The sequence below is a fragment of the Haemaphysalis longicornis genome, unplaced genomic scaffold, assembly GCF_048455015.1.
Source record: "Haemaphysalis longicornis isolate Haplotype H1 unplaced genomic scaffold, Haemaphysalis longicornis Haplotype H1 scaffold_4, whole genome shotgun sequence".
Classification (NCBI taxonomy): Eukaryota; Metazoa; Arthropoda; class Arachnida; order Ixodida; family Ixodidae; genus Haemaphysalis; species Haemaphysalis longicornis.
The window spans coordinates 204,936,425-204,955,730 of record NW_027526361.1 but is presented as its reverse complement, the minus strand read 5'-3'; the positions used below and the strand labels follow the sequence as shown (position 1 = coordinate 204,955,730).

The 19,306-nt window shown below is 47.8% G+C and overlaps 1 protein-coding gene across 1 annotated transcript in view; it reads right to left on the bottom strand.

The window, feature by feature from the left end:
• LOC144179617 (uncharacterized) overlaps window positions 1–19,306 on the bottom strand; it is an 87,839-nt gene that overhangs the window by 54,108 nt on the left and 14,425 nt on the right. The window lies entirely within an intron of this gene.

The window sequence follows — 19,306 nt, the reverse complement described above, 5'->3', positions numbered from 1 at the left end:
ATTTTTTTAAATATACAGAAGAAAGAAAGAAAAACACGCGCCCAGAGTGGGGACCGAACCTACGCCTTTCGATTACATGTCGAATGCCTTACCAATTCGGCTATCTGGGCGACTGTGTTCTCCTTCACTTTCTGGGCTATATATATTTTCTAGAAGTGTATCTGACGCTTGAGGGTGGTAGCCAGCGCCACTCTGACTACACGGGGAGAAGGGGACCTTCTTTTCAACCCCCGGGGCGTGTCTCGAACGTCTACAGCCTGTCATGAGCGGGTTACTGGCGGGAAGCCCTCTTATGCTACCTAGGCATCAAGGCTGCCAGAACCGAGACCCTCGCTAGGCTTTCGCAGAATAATATAGTAAGGAAATGAGGGGCTCGGTGAGGAAATACAGAAATATAGGTCGGCAGTCTACAATGCCAAAGGAGGCATAGGGGTGTGGTTGGGCTCTTTTCTTTTTCACTACGATTAATTAAGTAAACATTTTTTTTAAATATACAGAAGAAAGAAAGAAGAACACGCGCCCAGAGTGGGGACCGAACCCACGCCTTTCGATTACATGTCGAATGCCTTACCAATTCGGCTATCTGGGCGACTGTGTTCTCCTTCACTTTCTGGGCTATATATATTTTCTAGAATTGTATCTGACGCTTGAGGGTGGTAGCCAGCGCCACTCTGACTACACGGGGAGAAGGGGACCTTCTTTTAAACCCCCGGGGCGTGACTCGAACGTCTACAGCCTGTCATGAGCTGGTTACTGGCGGGAAGCCCTCTTATGCTACCTAGGCATCAAGGCTGCCAGAACCGAGACCCTCGCTAGGCTTTCGCAGAATAATATAGTAAGGAAATGAGGGGCCACACCCCTATGCCTCCTTTGGCATTGTAGACTGCCGACCTATATTTCTGTATTTCCTCAACGAGCCCCTCATTTCCTTACTATATTATTCTGCGAAAGCCTAGCGAGGGTCTCGGTTCTGGCAGCCTTGATGCCTAGGTAGCATAAGAGGGCTTCCCGCCAGTAACCCGCTCATGACAGGCTGTAGACGTTCGAGTCACGCCCCGGGGGTTGAAAAGAAGGTCCCCTTCTCCCCGTGTAGTCAGAGTGGCGCTGGCTACCACCCTCAAGCGTCAGATACACTTCTAGAAAATATATATAGCCCAGAAAGTGAAGGAGAACACAGTCGCCCAGATAGCCGAATTGGTAAGGCATTCGACATGTAATCGAAAGGCGTGGGTTCGGTCCCCACTCTGGGCGCGTGTTTTTCTTTCTTTCTTCTGTATATTTAAAAAAAATGTTTACTTAATTAATCGTAGTGAAAAAGAAAAGAGCCCAACCACACCCCTATGCCTCCTTTGGCATTGTAGACTGCCGACCTATATTTCTGTATTTCCTCAACGAGCCCCTCATTTCCTTACTATATATATATATATATATATATATATATATATATATATATACCAGGCATGGTTATGTTGTTGGCTGGTTGAGTTAAGAAAGAAACCTTGGCTCAGTTGCTAAGGCATTGCGCTGCTGAGCACGAGGTCGCGGGTTCGATTCCCGGCCGCGGCGGCCGCTTGTCCTATGGAGGCGAAACGCAAAAACGCCCGTGTGTACAAGATTTCGGCGCAATTTAAAGATCCCCAGGTGGTAAAAATTAATCCGGAGCCCTCCACCACGGCGCGCCTCATCGTCTGAGTTGCGTCGGCGCGTTAAGCCCTACAATCAATCGAGTAAAAATAAGGGCAGGCAGTAAAGAAAGCCAAGGAATTGTGTTAGGTCATTTATTATGCTTGCACCAGGTAGAGTTTTTTTTAGAAAGGGAAGAAAAACATGCCCGCCGGGCGGGGTACGCCTCCACGACCTCCAGATTACGCTTCTGGTGTGATGATCACTACGTTACCGGCGTGGCTGTGCTCCCCTCCACTTTCGCGGGTACTCATGCTAAGGTATTTGTTTCCTGCGCTTGAAGGTGGTAGCCAGCGCCACACCGACTACTCGGGACTAAGGGGACATTCTTTTTAACCCCCGGGCCGGGAATCGAGCGTCTGCGACATGTTGAGAGTGTTCGACCAGCGTTGAACCCTCTTAACCTACTTATGGCATCATGACTGACAGAACAGAGACCCTCGCTATGCATGCAGCAAATCAGAATGGGAAATGGGAAATTTAACACATCCAGACAGAATGTTTTCCAAGTAGTTGACAAGGGACGTGCTAGCGACCATCGCGAGCATTACAATAATGGTATTGTCAAGAAAACCCCGATTAGCCCAAGAAAACGACATGTAATTAAAAAAATGTGCAGCGACTGGGTGAAAAAAGAAGCCCAAATCGCCTATAATAAGCGGAACTGGCCACGCTTCTTTCTTGTAACCTTGATTTGTGGATGTGCGGAGGCGGGTGCATCTCTGTCCTTTCTGATTTCTATTCTCAAACTGACAGTGAGCTGGTTTAATTAACACTGGCCTTCACTACGCCTTCCTTATGAAGGCTAGTGATGGCCGGCACAAAATTCAGTTCTGTTTGGTGAGGGTCGGATCTAGACCCTCAGCCTTCGGGAGCTTGCAAGCCCATGCTTAAGTAAGAAGGCGAAGTTTCTCGGCGGCAAGTACTACAGACTTCTTGGTTCGTCGCGCAGACAACAGCAAGGAGTTAGTGAAGCCAGAGGATACGTACGCTACGGCCGGTAGGCTATCGAGGAATAATTTGATTTCCGCTTTTGAGCAAAGACGAGCGCCGAGAAACGTCATACTTCCTTTTCTTACGCCGAGTGCATTTTTTAATGCCTGAGAAAAAAACAGAAAAAGGAATTTACAGGTTAGCGATGGACGCTTTGTAATAATAACATCTTACATACACAACTTTGAATTGAATGGGATAACTCAAACCTGATTACTTCCCGAAACTTGACGTCCTTACGTAAAACCGTATCCAGAGTAGAAACATGGTCTGCCACGTTTACATAAAAAACGATTGAGATACGTCCCCATGTTAAAAGAGGATTCCTTAAGTTATAGTTATAGGTAGGTAAGGGTGGTATTTCTAGTGTATGATTTTACGTACCCGAATATTACTTTCCGACACTCGACTAAAAGTGCAGCCAAAATATCCTTTTAAAGCGAAGCTTTATATTGCTCGCCGAGAGGAAAATTTGACGGTACCATGTACGCAGAAAGCTTCTCTTGTGGAACCCTATGCGCATGCGCGAAATAACCAGGATGAAGAGGTGTCAGAACCCCCCCCCCCCAAAAAAAAAAAAAAAAAAACGAATAGAGATCGGTTGGGTTTTTACGGCGTAGCTACGCTCTCGCGTCTACCGACCCTGGTAAGCGGGGACGACCTATCGGAAGGAGAGAAAGAGCCTCTCTTTCATCAGAACGCGCGCGCAACGAGCCACTTGCGTGCAAGATAGTGCAAGCGATGATGGGGCCGGGGCGGTGGCAGTGCTGGAGGAGCCGCATGCTGCGGATTCACTGGTCAAACATCTGTTCGGAGTGCATGGGCGCATTTCTTGACCACACGCACTTGCGTTCGTGTAAACGTTGCTTTTTTGTTTTATGAATATGTAAAAAGCTGGTGTAACCAAATTGCCGGCTCAAATATCCCAGCTGGTGACCATTTACTCCAGAAGTAACATGTGAGAGGTTTGGTTAACGCTAGAGTACGGCTGCAAGGACGCCGACAGATTTCTTTCCCCGGCTTTTAGCCTTTGAAAACCATTCATACTGTACCAATTCTGAAGCCGTAAAACACAAAAGCCAGAAGAGGTCCCGAGTGGAATTAGGCGTAGGGATGAACCGCACTTAGGTGGCAACTTTTGCTATTCCGAAGTGTGCAAAACACCTAGAAAATTCAATTTTTCACCAAAATTACTATGTACTAAGGTCATGTGGCCATTAAAATATACCACATTATAACACCTACACAGAACGGATGCCTTAAATGCACCGCTGCGGGAAACGTATTCCCTTTCGGGTGACCCCTAAGAAAACACACTCCGTCGCATTGTTAGGCGAGGGCTGTTTCTCCCTAACTTTTAGTTCGAGTCTTTATCAAACATCTCACCAAACATGGGGGCGCTAACAGCTAGCTTCGGAACGTAAAACTATAAAGCTGGACTGAATCTACATATGAATTCTCGGGGTCTCTTTCGCAGAGTGAGGATGATTATGGTAACAGGTGGGTTTTCAGCTGCCTTCGAATGACACTACAAAGTAACTTCATTTGCACCTCTGAATGCATTATTTTTGAGGCAAAAATGATCGCGTCATCATAGAGAGTGCCGTAAAATTGGTGATTACATTAATATAATTCCCACACAGCCCACAGTAGGATAGTTGTCAATCCTCTGTTAACAGTATGAACACAATTGTTACATTTCTAGCTTGGCACAAATTATTTACAGTTCCCTCCGCCATCATTCCCATTATTCTCTATTTGAGCACATGCACCCAATTTGTGTGCGAATGCAGTATTTACTGACACCTCTCTTAATGGATTTCGTCTGGCCTTGGCCTGGTACAAACCCTCGACCAGAGAAGCCAGACGTTACGTCTGCACACTGGACCACGCAACACCCGCACAAGCAGAACTTTTGGCTATCTGGACAGCTCTGAGGGACAACACCGAGCCTTCCGTCATATATACAGACTCATTTGAGGCACTACGTAGCATTGAGGACCCTAAAACAGACGACGCCACTGCTCAACGCATCTGCCAGATACTCCAGCACAAGCAGAGGAACGACGTTGACGCCAGGGGCAGCTGGACGCCGGGACACGTCGGGGATCGCGGGGGTGGTAACGAGGTGGCACATGGTCTTGCCACCTCACAATCTGGAGTTATACCTGTACATCTCCCGTCTCTCCTGCTCGGATCTCCCGACCTCCGCGACCACCCCTACGCGGACTCGCTGCCAGGCGGCCCCTTCGAAATGGTGCGAGTACGACGCTACCTCCGGTTTCTTCACCGCGAGAGATTAAAAAGCATTACCCCTCCACAAATCTTTAAAAATTTACTCTTCAGCCGATCACAATAAATATTTATTAACAAAGTACTTGCCAACACGGCCACTACACCTCATATCATCCATAAATGGCAGACACTTGCTGACCGGAAGAAGGGCATTGGCGCCACCGCCCCCTGCAGATGTACCTTCTGTCACACTGTGTGTGAAGCAAACATGAACCATCTTGTTCTGCACTGCTCCGCTTTGGTCTTCATAGACTAAACCATATTGTTTTTCAGAATTCAGATATAGAAGCATTACAGAGGCACATTCTGGAACATCCTCAACACCTGGTGACCTTAGCCGAGTTTGGCGTTGCCAGTGGCCTGGCGAGCGTGATTTAGTGGGCATCTACCTCCCTCCCTATTACCCATCCTTCTTACCCATCCAGGATCTTACCCATCCAGCGACCTTCGGTCCTCCCCTTCCTAATAAAAGAATTTATCATCATCATTTTGTGTACCTCATAGGGATTTTCTGTGCCTCACAGGAATTTTGTGTACCCCACAGGGGTTTTTTGTACCTCACAGGAATTTTATGTACCTCACAGGGATTTTCCGTACTTCACAGGAATTTTCTGTACCTGACGTGTTGCATGAAGTATATTACTGCCATACTAGTTCGCCATAAAAACCAACAAAAAGCACTATCCGTGTGCTGTATTTAAAAAAAAACTGCAAGCAAGCAAAGATAATTTGGCAAAGTAATAAAAGTGATGTAGAAATCCGGCTCAAAACCGTGAACTCATTAGGAGGCATTTGTTAGAGTTTGGGCATTTTTTTTTCGATTATTTACATTCTCACTTTAGATCCAGGTTCTGATATCGTGCAATGTAGTGGTTGGCTTCATTTTTGAGATGCAAATTGTTTGGAAGCACTCCTTGACAATCACTTTGTTTATTTTTTCTTCCGAGCTTCTCCGCTCGCAAGGTTATCTTATCCCGTTTTGAGAGCGGACCCTTTGCCTGTTTGCTTGTCTTCGAATCGGGCCGAAGCCGTTTTTCTCGTTTGAAATACATGAATGAATGTGCACACGATTATTGGAAAAGATAATGATGACGGATGGATTTTTATAACGCAAGGCCAACTGCGGCAAAGAGCGCCAAATACTGGAGAAGAGAAGCCCTTTTACACGAACTGAGGTTTTGGTCAAGAGTCGGAAATTTGGACGCGAAAGAGTGGGGGAAAACAGGGCGGGAAAGTAAGCCAACTAGAAGTAGTTTCGATGCCTGCTTCTCAGATGAAAATCAGCAGTGTGTCTAACATGCGCTTCATAAGTGGTGGAGCCCTACGTCGACTGAGTCAGTCTTAGCGGGCCAAGTGTATTTAGGCAGCGTGTTGCAAACAGCGAGTGCCCAACATTCTAGAGTCAAAGTCGTAGCGGGCCAAGTGCCTTCAGGCAGCTTTTTGCAAACAGCGAGTGCTGAAAATTCCACAGTCAAAGTCGTAGCGGGCCAAGTGTCTTCAGGCAGTGTTTTGCAAACAGCGAGTGCCCAACATTCTAGAATCAAAGTAGTAGCGGGCCAAGTGCTTTCAGGCACGTTTTGCAAACCGCGAGTTCCGAACATTCCAGTGTCAAAGTCGTAGCGGGCCAAGTTTGTTCAGGCAGCTTTCTGCAAACAGCGAGTGCTGAAAATTCCACTCTCAAAGTTGTAGCGGGCCAAGTGTCTTCAAGCAGTGTTTTGCAAACAGCGAGTGCCAAACATTCCAACAGGACAAGTACCACACTGTACAGGTCACCGGTGCATCATTTCTGGCAGCTGTAATTGCTGTACGGGTTGCCCCGCCCGACGTGCCCAATCTCATATGCGTTAGCCCAGTGTTGCCCGATGGCTTACCCTGGGGCAACGGGTCGGGGACATCCGACTCTTCGTTTTGAAGAAAGGCCTTGCTCGCCGAAGCGGCACCGTCCCCTGCATTGATGTCGGTCTCCGCGTCTTCACAGCAGATTCTACACAGTCTGCGCGGGGTGGAGAGAAGCTTGCTCCCAGGGGATTATGTGCGCCTAATCGTTGCCTTCAACCTCTTTATCTGCAAGGACCCATCGGACTTCGTATTGAAGGCCACTCCGTTAACAGTCAGCGATGGATTTTTTGACACTGCGGACAATACTGGTGGCACGCTTGCGTTATCGAAGAGTTTGAATTGGGTTCATTAAGTCAGTGTAAATTATTATGCGTTCAGGAGGTCCAGGGTTCTTGTATGAAGTCCTGCATGTTCAGTCAAGGCGAGCAGAATGGCCCTGATCTCGGCTTCTTGGCTGGAAATTTTGATAAAATGCAGATATGCATTTGCGTTTTCGTCTTTGAGGCTGTACCAGAAGAGCGAAATGCGGTCATGTGCTACTGGGGCGTCTGTGTAGAAATACCGGGAGCGACTTGCTTAGGTGTCTCGGTTTCCACTGTCTAATGCCAGGAGGTGATCTTTAAGGGGGACTCTCCTGATCCAATTTGTAAGGTACTTCCACATTCAGTACCGCTACATTAAAAAACATCGGGCTCTAATGAAAAAAAGTTTTACAGTCCTTAATAGCCTAGTTATCTGATTTTAGAAATATACCGCTGCTGCACTGGAGTGAAGAAATAAAGCACTCACTTTCTAGAACAACCCGTCATCTTGTGCAAACTGGCTGAACTAGAAAGTGTTTTTGCCTGTTTTATATTTGAGTATAGAAGCGGTATACGGGGACTCTCGATAATTCGATGTCGCAATGTTGGATTTTCCGTCTAATTCGAAGTGGCGTTCCAGTTCCCGGGCGTTTGCATGCAATTTACTAGAAGACATCGCTTAATAAATTGATTAAAACCCAATTAATAGGTTAATTGCAAGTTCTTCCGAATAAAAGGCATTGAGGTGACCATAATCTCTATCAAAATCAAAACTTTTAAGCACGAAAGCACCGCCGTGCTCTGCACTATGTCGGCGCCATCGCAACTGAAGTAGAGAACAGTCGCAAAGCATGAGGTCAGCCGAGGCTTGCGCCAGTGTACGCCGTTGCACCAGAAAGCTGGAAGTGACCAGACCCCGAAAGGGCCTATGCAGGAAAGATTTTCATGGCCAGCGATGCTGGAAGTATAAAAGGAAGGGCAAATAAGAAGTGACCGGCAGAAAAAGAAACGAGTGCTCACCTTGGCCTGGAAAAGTTTTTTTGACAGCGGACCTTTTTGATTTATACACCGAGGATTGTCGCAATTCAGTGGAAGTGTTTACAGGACATTTTGGGACTCACAGCTATGTAAAACTTTGTGCTGGACATTTACATGAATGCGTTGGTTGGGGCAAAGTGTGTCAGAACACTTACTCGTGAATTTGATTTTATTTCCTTTTGGTTTCTGGACTTATAAAGTGCGTGTGGTGTCACCTCAGCGACTTTCTTAAACGGGGGGGGGGGGGGGGGGGGTATTGTGGTATGGCGCCCGAAACCCCAAAAGAAAACCGAAGAAGAAAAGGCTGCGCGCAAGATGTCGCCGCATTCAAGTCAGCCAGGAATCGGGGGAAGGTCGGACAGGAAAGAAGAGGAGGAAGAATCTCACGCTGGAGAAGAAGAAGCTCCACGGCCGCACTTCCAGGGCCTGTCTTCGGGACGGCCAGGTGACCTGTGGCCGTCGTAAGGACGCCCGGGCACCACGTCGCCAGCAACGCTGGGCTGTGGTGATATTTTCACCGCCCCCAACCTCCAATATCTTCGTGGTCCTGCTAATCTTGTCCTACCCAGCCCCTCTCCAACACCGGGCCGCATCAACGAGCCCGCTGCCTCTGAGGCGCTAGCCTCTGCCCATCGCCTGGTGCCCTCAACGCCGTTGCCGGAGCCGCGACCACCGGTTGCATTGCGTGAGGAACTTTCTTTATTTTTACTTCCGTTGGAACTGATTTACCCATTGTTGCATTGTTTACCGCCCCGTCTTTGTGATCGCTCATCATAAATGTAATCGTCCTCCCTTCTACCGAAACCCGTGTTGCGATCCCTCATTCTTGCGTCCCTCCAACTGGTCCTTGTGTCTTGCGAACCTTAACATCATAACAGTATCATGTCCGTATATATGCGGACTATACGGAAAACATGCGGAGAGTGATTTCTCAATAGAAGATAGAAACACTAAAACTGCGCCAAATGTCTTCACATTGAGAAATAATTCAACTCCTTTGTGTTTGGACGAATATTTGCATCAGTTACGCCTCGGTGCGCTACATTCCGTATGGAACCGTATTCCCATAATTCTGTATATATACAGAACGTTTCAGTAGAAAGACGGAGAAAGCGAATAATTTCTTTCGCTTGCATTCTGGCTCCGTCCATACAAAGGGTGGTGTGGTACTTCACATGCTACTTGAAAAGGCGTGCATAGGCCACCAGGACGAATACTGTGTTTTCTGGAGAAGGCTAGAGACCCACTCCCTTCACAAAGTCAGTGACGGTGTCCAGTGCTTGCTGCAGAACCTGGTCTTATTTGCCGGGCGACCCACCCGTTGACCAGATGTCAGCGTTGTCAGCGTAATATGCGTAAGATGTGTCTGAAATCTTGTCGAGCATAAGATCAATGTTGGCCATGACCGTATTGAAAAGGGTCGGAGACAGCACTGCCCCGTCAGGTACGCCTATTCGGTTTCGCTGTTTTCTCTCCAAAGACCCGGTCCACCTTGACTCGGAGGCTTCTCTCATTAAAGCACAAATATATAAACCGAAGAGTCTTTCCCGATAGCCCTCGACGACGGAATCAGAGTCAAAGTCTTTGTACACAAATTGCTACAAAGATTCGGAGGTCGACTGACATAAGATTCAATGTTGGAGAAGGAGGCTGTCGTGCACGCAAAGGCCAGGGCGCAATCCAGCGTGCGTGTTCCCAAGCTGGTCAGTATTCTTGATGTGCCAATGAATTTTCGTTAGGAGCAATGCTGTACATCACTTTAAAGACGTTCGAAGTCATTGAAATTGGGCGCATGTTCCCCAGATTGTCTGCTTGCTTCCTAGGCTTAGGAATTCGGATTACCCAAGACGCCTTCCACTCCGGTGTAAGGAATTAAGTGAGACGTCATTGATTGAATCAATGAAATAATTGTTCCGCAATGTTGCCAGAAAGGTTTCTGCACGTGGAGCACATAATGCCGTCAGGACCTGGTGCGCTTTCTGACCCTGACAGGCCAATCGCTGTAACCAGCCCGGCAATCGTACATGAGGTGTCCATACGGCTCTCGTACATTTCAGTTGGTACAGTAACCTCGGGTTCTGTAGATGAGCGTGTTTCTAATGGCTGCAGGAAGAAAAGTTTTCCGGCCATGTTGGCGAGAGCGGCATCGTCAATGATCAGGCGGATGGCAAGGCTCTGGCCACCTCTGTGCATTCCTCCATATCCTTGCACGGCTTGAAAAGTTTTCCATGTTTTGTAGTAGCCCGTTCTTCCTTTGAAAGAGGAGCGGTGCCCGTGAAATTGGGCCTCGTGCAACTTTATTTCTCTATTATTCACTTCTTTATTGATTATTTATTTATTTATTTATTTATTTATTTATTTATTTATTTATTATACCATCAGAGTCAAATGGCACTACAGAGGGGAGTGGTTTTCATTGAAGACACATGGTACATGGTAAACAGAAAAAACAGAATACAGGCTTAGCGCGATTGCAAGCAAGAACGTCAGCGTACAAAGGCCAACAATACATTAAAGAGGCCACGAAGACAAAATGCAAGTTGATTTTATTCGAAATATTCGGTGTTTTATAGTGCCTCCAGGCCTTGTCCGTAAGCAAACGATGCTTTATTCACTGCAAAATTAATCAATTTAAGCTAAAATTTTGATTCTCGCTCCAAAACGTGTGTTTGAACGACGTTTGCAATGAAATCATAAGAACAGGTCTTTAAGCTAAACTGGAGCGAAGACTTGTTAAGCGAAACTGGAGCGGGGATCTAGATGGCGCTACAACACCGCGGCAAGGTGTTTTGGACCTTTGGTTTGATTGTGACCGTATTTAAATCTGGCTTATTTTTGTTGATGGAGAAAAAAATCGTTTCATAAGTAGTGCTCGCTCGACAAATATGGTCACGTAAGACACCGTCGCTTACGTCAATCGACCAGTGTCGTCTGACGCAACCCCAAAACTCCTCAGTGCTGTGCGCCTAAACCAAGCACAGTGCGCGCAGCACAAATAGCAGTACGCATCGGTAATTCTATGTTTACGTGTGCTTTCGTCCCGTCATTCTTGCTGATATAAAACAGAACGTTCCCTAAATTTAATAGCAAATAGCTCGTTCGGCAAGCTTATAAGCTGCCATATTTGTGTTTGCTGTTGCCGGCCTCCACCAATCGCAGAGCTGGCTGATATGACATCATAGGTTTTGTTGTGGGAAATGAGCTAGTGGGTAGCATGGCAATTCCCTTTCTTCCTAATTATATAGCTTATTTGAGCGAAGTTTACGTTAAAAGCGGTGTCGTGAAGTGGTGTCAGCATGATTTTAAAGAGGCGTTCTTTTGAATGAACCAAACTTGCATTTTGTCTTCATGACCCCTTTAAAGCGTATACCGTTCTAGCTAGTGTTTCACGAAAAATGGGGTTGTCATTAATAGATACAATTACAGGGGCAAGGTGATTCTGTTCACGAGAAGAACGAGGCAAGGACAACTGCGTTCCTGTGTTACAGTCGAACCCCGTTATAACGAACGCTGATGTAGCGAAGTATCCGCTATAGCGAACTAAATAGGAACATCGGTTGTTCCCGCTTTATTTCATTGATACTTGTTCTTTTATGAAGAAACAAGAACCACCAGAGCCGCGCGATATCGGCTATAACGTAGAAATATTTGCTTTGCGTGAGGCTCGGAACCCGAAAGCTAGCTTTAAAACCAAGAAAATAATTGCAAGATAACAGTTCGTAAAACTAGAAAATTAGAAAAGGAGTTTTCGTGCGTGGACACTGTGGCAAACTTCATCCTGCCGTGCTGTGAAAATCGGCGAAACGAAGATCATACTTTTTTCAAATTAATAACATTGCAGGCTTGTTTTTTTTTTCAAACGGACTTCGCTCTGTTTTTATTTCACCGTGTCACGTTCCGTTCAATTTAGTTTGAACTGCCACGGGGGGACAGGGAAGGATCACCACTTATATAGCAGGTTCGAATGCTACAATAATGCATTTTAGTATCCACGATTTTAGCGCAAACCAGATTGCCCATTTCTTAGAGCCAATATTACCTCTACTATTACAACGAATATCGGATATAACGGACTGATTTACTGCCCTGATATTACTTTTCTATAACAAGGTTCGACTGCAGTACGGTAAGTGGTAATGTCAACTTTGTGGCAATTTTCAAGGTGATGGGGAAAATACTAGGGCAAAGGAATAAGCTCGTCGTGCGAGATAGAATGGCGGTACAATTTATGAAAAGTTGCTAGGCTGTTATAGCTAGAAAATATGAAACGCGTAGATTTATTCTGACCTAGTTCAAGCGATGTAATCAAGTTTAGGTAACAGGGGTCCCATACCAAAGTAACATATTCTAAGTCAGGTCGAATAAACGTTTTGTAGAGGGCTAGTTTTAATGAAGATGGAGCTCTACAAATGTTACGGCTTAGGTACCCGAGCGTGCGGTTAGCCTTGCTGATTATTTGTGCGATGTGCAGTGCCCAATTGAGGCTTGATGTTATGCACGAGGTAGCAGATGCAAGATGTGTGTCATTTAGATTGTAAGTAAATTGACTGCAAGCACTCCGGGACACAGGCATAACTTTACATTTATTAATGTTAACTTTCATAACCATATACGACACCAGTATCATATATGGTTTGTTTTTGGAGTACTGAGGCTTCCGGGAGAGGCTCCCGATTTGCCGTGATGGTCGTAGATTCAGACGGGGCGACAAAGGTATCAGCAAGCATGGCATGCGAACACGCTGAAGAAGCGGAGGAAATAACAGTGGCCCTCGTCCTCACGGATCCGGCGTGCACAACGGTTCTCTGCGACTCCAGACAAGCGATCAGGAACTTCGCCAAAGGATGCACATCGCCGAGAGCGATGCGAATCCTAAGCCGAGGCCAATTCCGCGGCGAACTAGAATCACAAACCCGACTCCAGTGGTTCCCGCACACATGGGAGAAGTCTCCAAGAACCATCGTAATGGCAACCAGACGGCAGACGCCAGGGCACGCGAGCTAACAAACTGCGCCGGTGACGACCGTCCGTGGTACAGCACCAAAGACCGAATGAAAAGCTACAGCGATATCCCCAAGGCCTTCCGCTTGGCCTGAAGGACCTTTCCTCCGCCCAGCGACAAGCTGGACATGTCACAGGCAGTTTTATAAGACTGTTTTATGATAATAATAATACCTGCACTGTTCGGTATCCAAGTAGAGTAACGGCTTTGCGGCTTTCTGAACTTTTGAGCTGTGTGTGAGTGCCACATTTCATTTCAGTACTGAAATCGTGAAGAACTTTTGTTATATGCATGCATATGTGTGTGCTGCCTGCCGCTTTTTTTAATTTAGTACAATCTGTAGGGGCACTAAGGAGCTATATAAACAGTCTATTTGCGTATGCTATCTCCACGCTCTAAGGATTTCAAAATAAAAAAAAAATTATGCCCACCTCCCCTCGCGGGAACCCTGGGGTGATGCAACGCATCTCATAAGGGGGTTCCATTGGCGTTTTCCATCGCATTGATTGCGCTTATAGCAGGGATTCTCACGCAAAGGGGAGGTGGGCGTAATGTACCATTTTCACCATGCAATGCACATGCAGTACACGTATGCTCAGGTACGAGACGAGAATAAGTGCCTTGTGGTCCGTAAAGTGCACAGTTAGGGGCTCGACCATTGCATCAAGGAATCGTCGAGTACTGCGAGAGAGTGCAAGCGTAATGCGGACGACCGTCGACTGGGGCCGTCGGAGCGCGGCATGCCGCTTTATATTCACAGCGCCCGAAGGCGAGGAGAGCGCGGAGAGAGAGAGTACTGCACATGCGCAGCGCGCACAGCGCCGCCCACCGGCGCCTAGCAACGGAGTGAGAGCGCGCTGCGCCAACCCGCAGCTGTTTGGGAGAGAGTGTTCGCTATCGGAGAGAGGAGAGGAGGAGAGGCGCAGCTCTGCGGACAACGCCGGACCGACGCAGGAAGGACAGAGGGGCGAGCATGAGATGCGTTGCATCTAAAAAACTATTTCTAAGCTCTGCCTGTCTTGCCATTAAGACAACCTTGAATTTAGAGAGAGATTCCTTTCAGTACTGCAAAAAAGAGACGTGTTCGTAGTTTTTATTACGTTTTTAATGGCAAGATTGGCCGCGAATATGGATCATTTTTAAGCGAAGCTTTTTACCTCTACCCCCCAAGGGTTCTGCCGCAACGGTTGGTGTGAACAGAAAACTCCTGCAGTGATAAAAGTTACTGGCACCTACAGGAATCGAACCTGAAACAAATAGAGAAACGGAGCGAGAGCCCGTTGTCTTACCGATTGAGTTACGAGCCCACGCGGATGGCGGGGAGACAGATGGTGCACTCACCGAGCACATCTGCGTGTTTACTCCATGCGTTCTTGCTGAATGCCACGTGATAGCGTCACGCGACCTCTCGCACCGCTGTGCTCTCCGCCCCCGGCACGTGTAGTGGCCGTGTCCGTGCCTCGCGCATGCGCTAGGAGTTATAAAAAAAAGGAAGCTAACACCAACGCATAGCATCTAACTTCCCCGTCTAACACCATGTTTCTGCTTTTAGTTTTATAAAAAAGTTTCCACTCGCGTGTTTCACGAATACAACTCAACTAACCACCGTTCATAAATCTTGTATTGAAATAACCTTAGAAAAGGATATCCCCTTGAAGTAATAAGGGTTTGGAAAAGTGCTTTTGTTTCTGGTTTCACTCTTTCTGCAGCCACGTGTGTGAATTCAAGTAACGTCGCTTGGGTAATCGCTGCAGGTGTCGTTTGCACCTTCGCTTTCCAACCACCTTCACAGAGTGGATTGGTGCGCTTATTTTTGTACTGTCGGCATCCTTAGACCAGGTAGGCTAAGCTACGGCAATAACAAAATGCTAGCGCAGAAGCATCTTCACACGCCTCTGAAAGCGTGTGCGTCAATTTGGGAGTCGACGCCCCATGCAGGGCATCAGGTATGACGTCTCACAAGCTGCCTCCTCCTCCACCCAAAAATTCTGTATCAGCCTCTGCACCATACAAATATATTATCAGGCACACCCGCCAAAACACATGGGCTGTATTAAACAACGTGTTGTTCCTTTAAATTCGGGGAGACCCATACCTGGCTTCGCTACCGGCGTAGCACTATCTACATTATATAATAGGCGGATTTATCGTCAGCGGGAGCAGTAAATTTCTGTGAATAAAGAAGGCTGCAATCGTCTTCTTCCTCCTCCTCTACATAGTCATCATCGTCATCACTGATAGACGCTCAAACCCCCTCAGAGAGAGAAAACCTTTTATTTCTGGCGAGGCTATAGCGAGCGTCCCTTAGGTTGAGAAGGCGCGCCACGTAATCTTGCGCCCTAGTGGTGGTCAGTAGCTGTAGCTCGGGTGAGGAGCTCCCGGTCACCTCCAGCCAGGTAGTGGGTGGGTTGGGTAAACGGAGCGGGGTAAAACAGGGGCATTCCCAAATGGCGTGCGCCGTGGTATCTCGAGCGCCACATGCCGGGCAGTTTGGGTGGGGATATAATGTGGGATAGATGTGGTGGAGGACGTGTCTGGTGGGGAGGGAAGGGGTCTGTAATTGTCGCCATAATCTGTCTAGGGGTGGAGGGAGAGACGTGTGAGGGGGAGGTAGTTCTAGCCGCTGTAGGCGGTAGTGTGTAGTAAGGTCATTATAGGCAAGCAAGGGTTTGTGGAGTTTCGAGCGCCGTGCTTCGAGACGTCCACTTCTGGGGCTCGGTAAATCAGTCCTCGAGCAGCCAGGTGAGCCGTTCCCGCTCCGCCAAAGCCCATGTGGCCGGGGGTTCAGTGGAGGAATATGGTTTGTTCGGGAGGAGGGCGGGATAGTGAATTTGGCGAGCAGAGAAGTAGATGTGTCCCTGCGCAAAATTTCGCACGGCCGTCTTAGAATCGGAGAATTTGTGAGATGGGGGCGGTTGGTGTGTTATGGCCAGCGCTATTGCCGCTTCCTCGGCCTCGTGGGGTGGGCTATGGGGATGGTGGCTTCCGGGATCTGTCTGTCTCCTGTAATAATAGTAGCAGCGAAAGTTTGTCGGTGTCTGTATTCTGCGGCGTCCACGTAAATGGAGTCAGGAGAGGGGGGAATAGGCGTAAGTGCGCCAACGCGCGGGTCCTTCGTCGGTATGCGTTGTGCGCAGGATGCATGTGGCGGGGAAGGGGAAGGATTTCGTGGCTTTCACGGTAGGATAGCGATAGATGGTAAAATTGGGAAAGTCGACTGGAGCAGTGAGGTTTAGTTGGTGCCAGATAATCGAACCTGTGGGGGTTCCGGATAGACGAGAGATTTGGCTAAGGCGGTGGGCTTCTATGAGCTCGGGGTGGTGTTAAAGGTGCAAGTTGAGAGAAGGCGGTTTGTGGAGGTGTTGGGAGGAAGTGCTGCTATGTATACCCTGCGCTGTAAGGCTTCCAATTTGTCACGTTCCGCCTTCGTGAGTGATAAGTATGATATAGAGTAGCTGAGGCGTGATGTGAAAAGAACTGTAACCAGTTGTAATCTGTCTGTTTTGGGCGGGGCCTTGGTGGCGGGCGGTGATCCGGCGGATGAGTCCTGCTATTTTTGTCGCGTGTCGGCTGGGTATTTTTATTGTGGAAGAGTTGCCTCGATTTTGCTGTAGGGTCAGTCCGAGTGTGGTGAGGGTTGACGTAGGTGTTATTGGCTGGTCATTTATGTGGATTTGTATGGGGGGAGGCCAAGAGGCAGCCCGGCGGCGTGGGGTTACTGGGAGTACTTGGGACTTTTCAGGGGCACATGATAGGCTTGCCGACTGGGAGAAGTTTTGTATGGTGTCAGTAGCGATTTGAAGGGTGGATTCTATGTGGGCAACACTGCCATGAGTTACCTAAACTGAAATGTCGTCGGCGTATAGACTACTGTGGAGGGAGGGGATCTTGGCGAGTACGTAGGGATAGGAATAAGAGCTATATTAAAGGGACCCTGCAACACTCTTTGAGCAGTGCAAGTAAACCTGCGCGACGTTTAGATTACACTGCCAGGAATACCTGATCCAAATATTACACGTGCACGTGAAGCGGTGAGCGCGCAAATCGATGTGAAAGACACGGAAAAACCAACCGCTCTCTCTTCAGTTGTCCTCATTATGCATGGCCTAAGGGACGTCACATAGGCCATGGCTGCCCGATCGGCTGTCACTGGTCAACTTCGCGGCTAGATTCTCCCATTTCCGTCGTCGTCATCACTGTGTACGAACCTGTAGGCACAGTTTTGCCGTTTCTTTTGTGTTTTAAGTGCACGCGGAGTTTGATTGATGAGCTCAATACTTCCCTTTCAACGGGACCACTCGACTACAAACGTTTATTGCTTCGAAAACACCCTACCAGCCCGAGCGCGCACTTGCGAGCAGGCACCCGTGCCTGCTTTTTTGTGGCACCAGACCGAAAATAGGCCCCTCCGCGTTGCGGAGAAAAGGAGAAAACTACCCGGCATGTGATATATCGAAGGCCGCCGAAGAGAACGCTGCGAGCCGCCCCCCTCTCCGGGAGAGAGCGCGAAGCTTTCGTCGTGTTGTCCGCGGTCGAGCTGAGAGGGAACGATTATGCGCGATTTCTCATCGCGCGTAGTTTCGTTAATTGTGAACGGATTTTCATAATTCTTGCGGGAGGAGATTTCTGGGACAATAGACTTTATCCCAAAATACATTACTAGTAGTCGATCACAAGTGTTGCAGGGTCCCTTTAAACAGTGTGGGAGATAAGATTGAACCTTGGGGAGTGCCATGGTTGGGATGGTGCAGCACTGGGGATTGTATATTGCCTAGTTTAAGTGTGGCTGTCCGTTCAGACAAAAAGGATTGAACGAAATTGAAGAGATGTGTGCCTACTCTCAAGTTATTTAATGAGAACAAGATAGCTGAGTGTAAGATTCGATCAAAAGCTTTCATTAAATCTATGATAAGGATAGTCGAAGTGTATTGATCCAGGGGTGTTTTAAGCCGCTGGTGATAAATTTGGAGGTGTACGTCGTTGGTTGCGAGATGTGAGCGAAATCCGAACGTGAGTCGAGGAGGAGACGCTCTTGATCGAGGTGGCGATTGAGGCAAGATGCGATCATCTTGTTCGAAGAGTGCAGATGCACGAAGGGGTCAAACCTTGGGTCAAACATAGGAAGAGATCACCAGACGTTCTGTCTGATAGTTGCACTGATCAAAGTTACAGGGCGAAGTTTCAGTTCGTGACACATCTGAACCTGGCTACTAGGCGGCTGTGATGTGTCAATGGGTATGCGAACAGGCTTTGTTAGGTGCTCCACGTGTTTACAAAGGAAAGGAATTCTGGCGGCGAGGAGCACAAACATAGGCGTGCACGGTATGACAATACTTTAATACGGGCCGCCCGAGAGCCGATTCCCGTCGTTAGGTCTGCTTTTAGTTGGTTGGTTTTCATTTCTGTTATGTTGGTGTTTTGCGAAATACCTCTGCGTTTCTGTATGAGAGTGAGAGAGGCGAGTAACGTGACTATTTTGAACCCACCTAGCTTTGTTTGTCACGGTGGCCAATCAGTGGCCTAGTGTTGGCTAATAAATGAGCCGACCTCATTCTCAAATTGGGACGTCCCTGTTGTGGGCGGGGTTTCATTGATAAAAGCAAGAACTTTGAGGTTTTTGGGAGAGAAGAGATTGGGAGCGGAGAGGCGAGAGCGGCGAGCTCCGCTTGGTGATGATGATGATCGATGATTGCTATTGGTTTCCCCTTTGAAGCGGGGTGATGACATGTCATCTTACCGCGGGACTTGCCCGCCCTCTTGTGTATGATCATGAGCCTTGAGAGTTGTAAATACGTAGTATAAATAAATTGTGCATATTGTACATTTTGAGTTTACCTGGAGCAGACCGTCGTCGACTATGTGCAGTAGGCCAAAAAGCCAGCGAGTCATCGTTTCAGCGCTCATCTCATCGAATCATCGCGTCGATCATCGACTTCGGCGACCGATCCACCTCGAAAGTTAACTGTATGTTTTAGGTCGCTTTCGGTTTGGGGTGCAGCCATTGGCAACGTTGAATTATCGTTCTCTATCACGCGAAGATATGTCACGTGGGTTCTCTGTGCAGCCAAGCGTTTGGAAATGCGCACCTTGGTGCGGTGGGACAGATGGGAGTAGCCACCAAATATTCTGTTAAAACAACCAGGAGCCAAGAAGG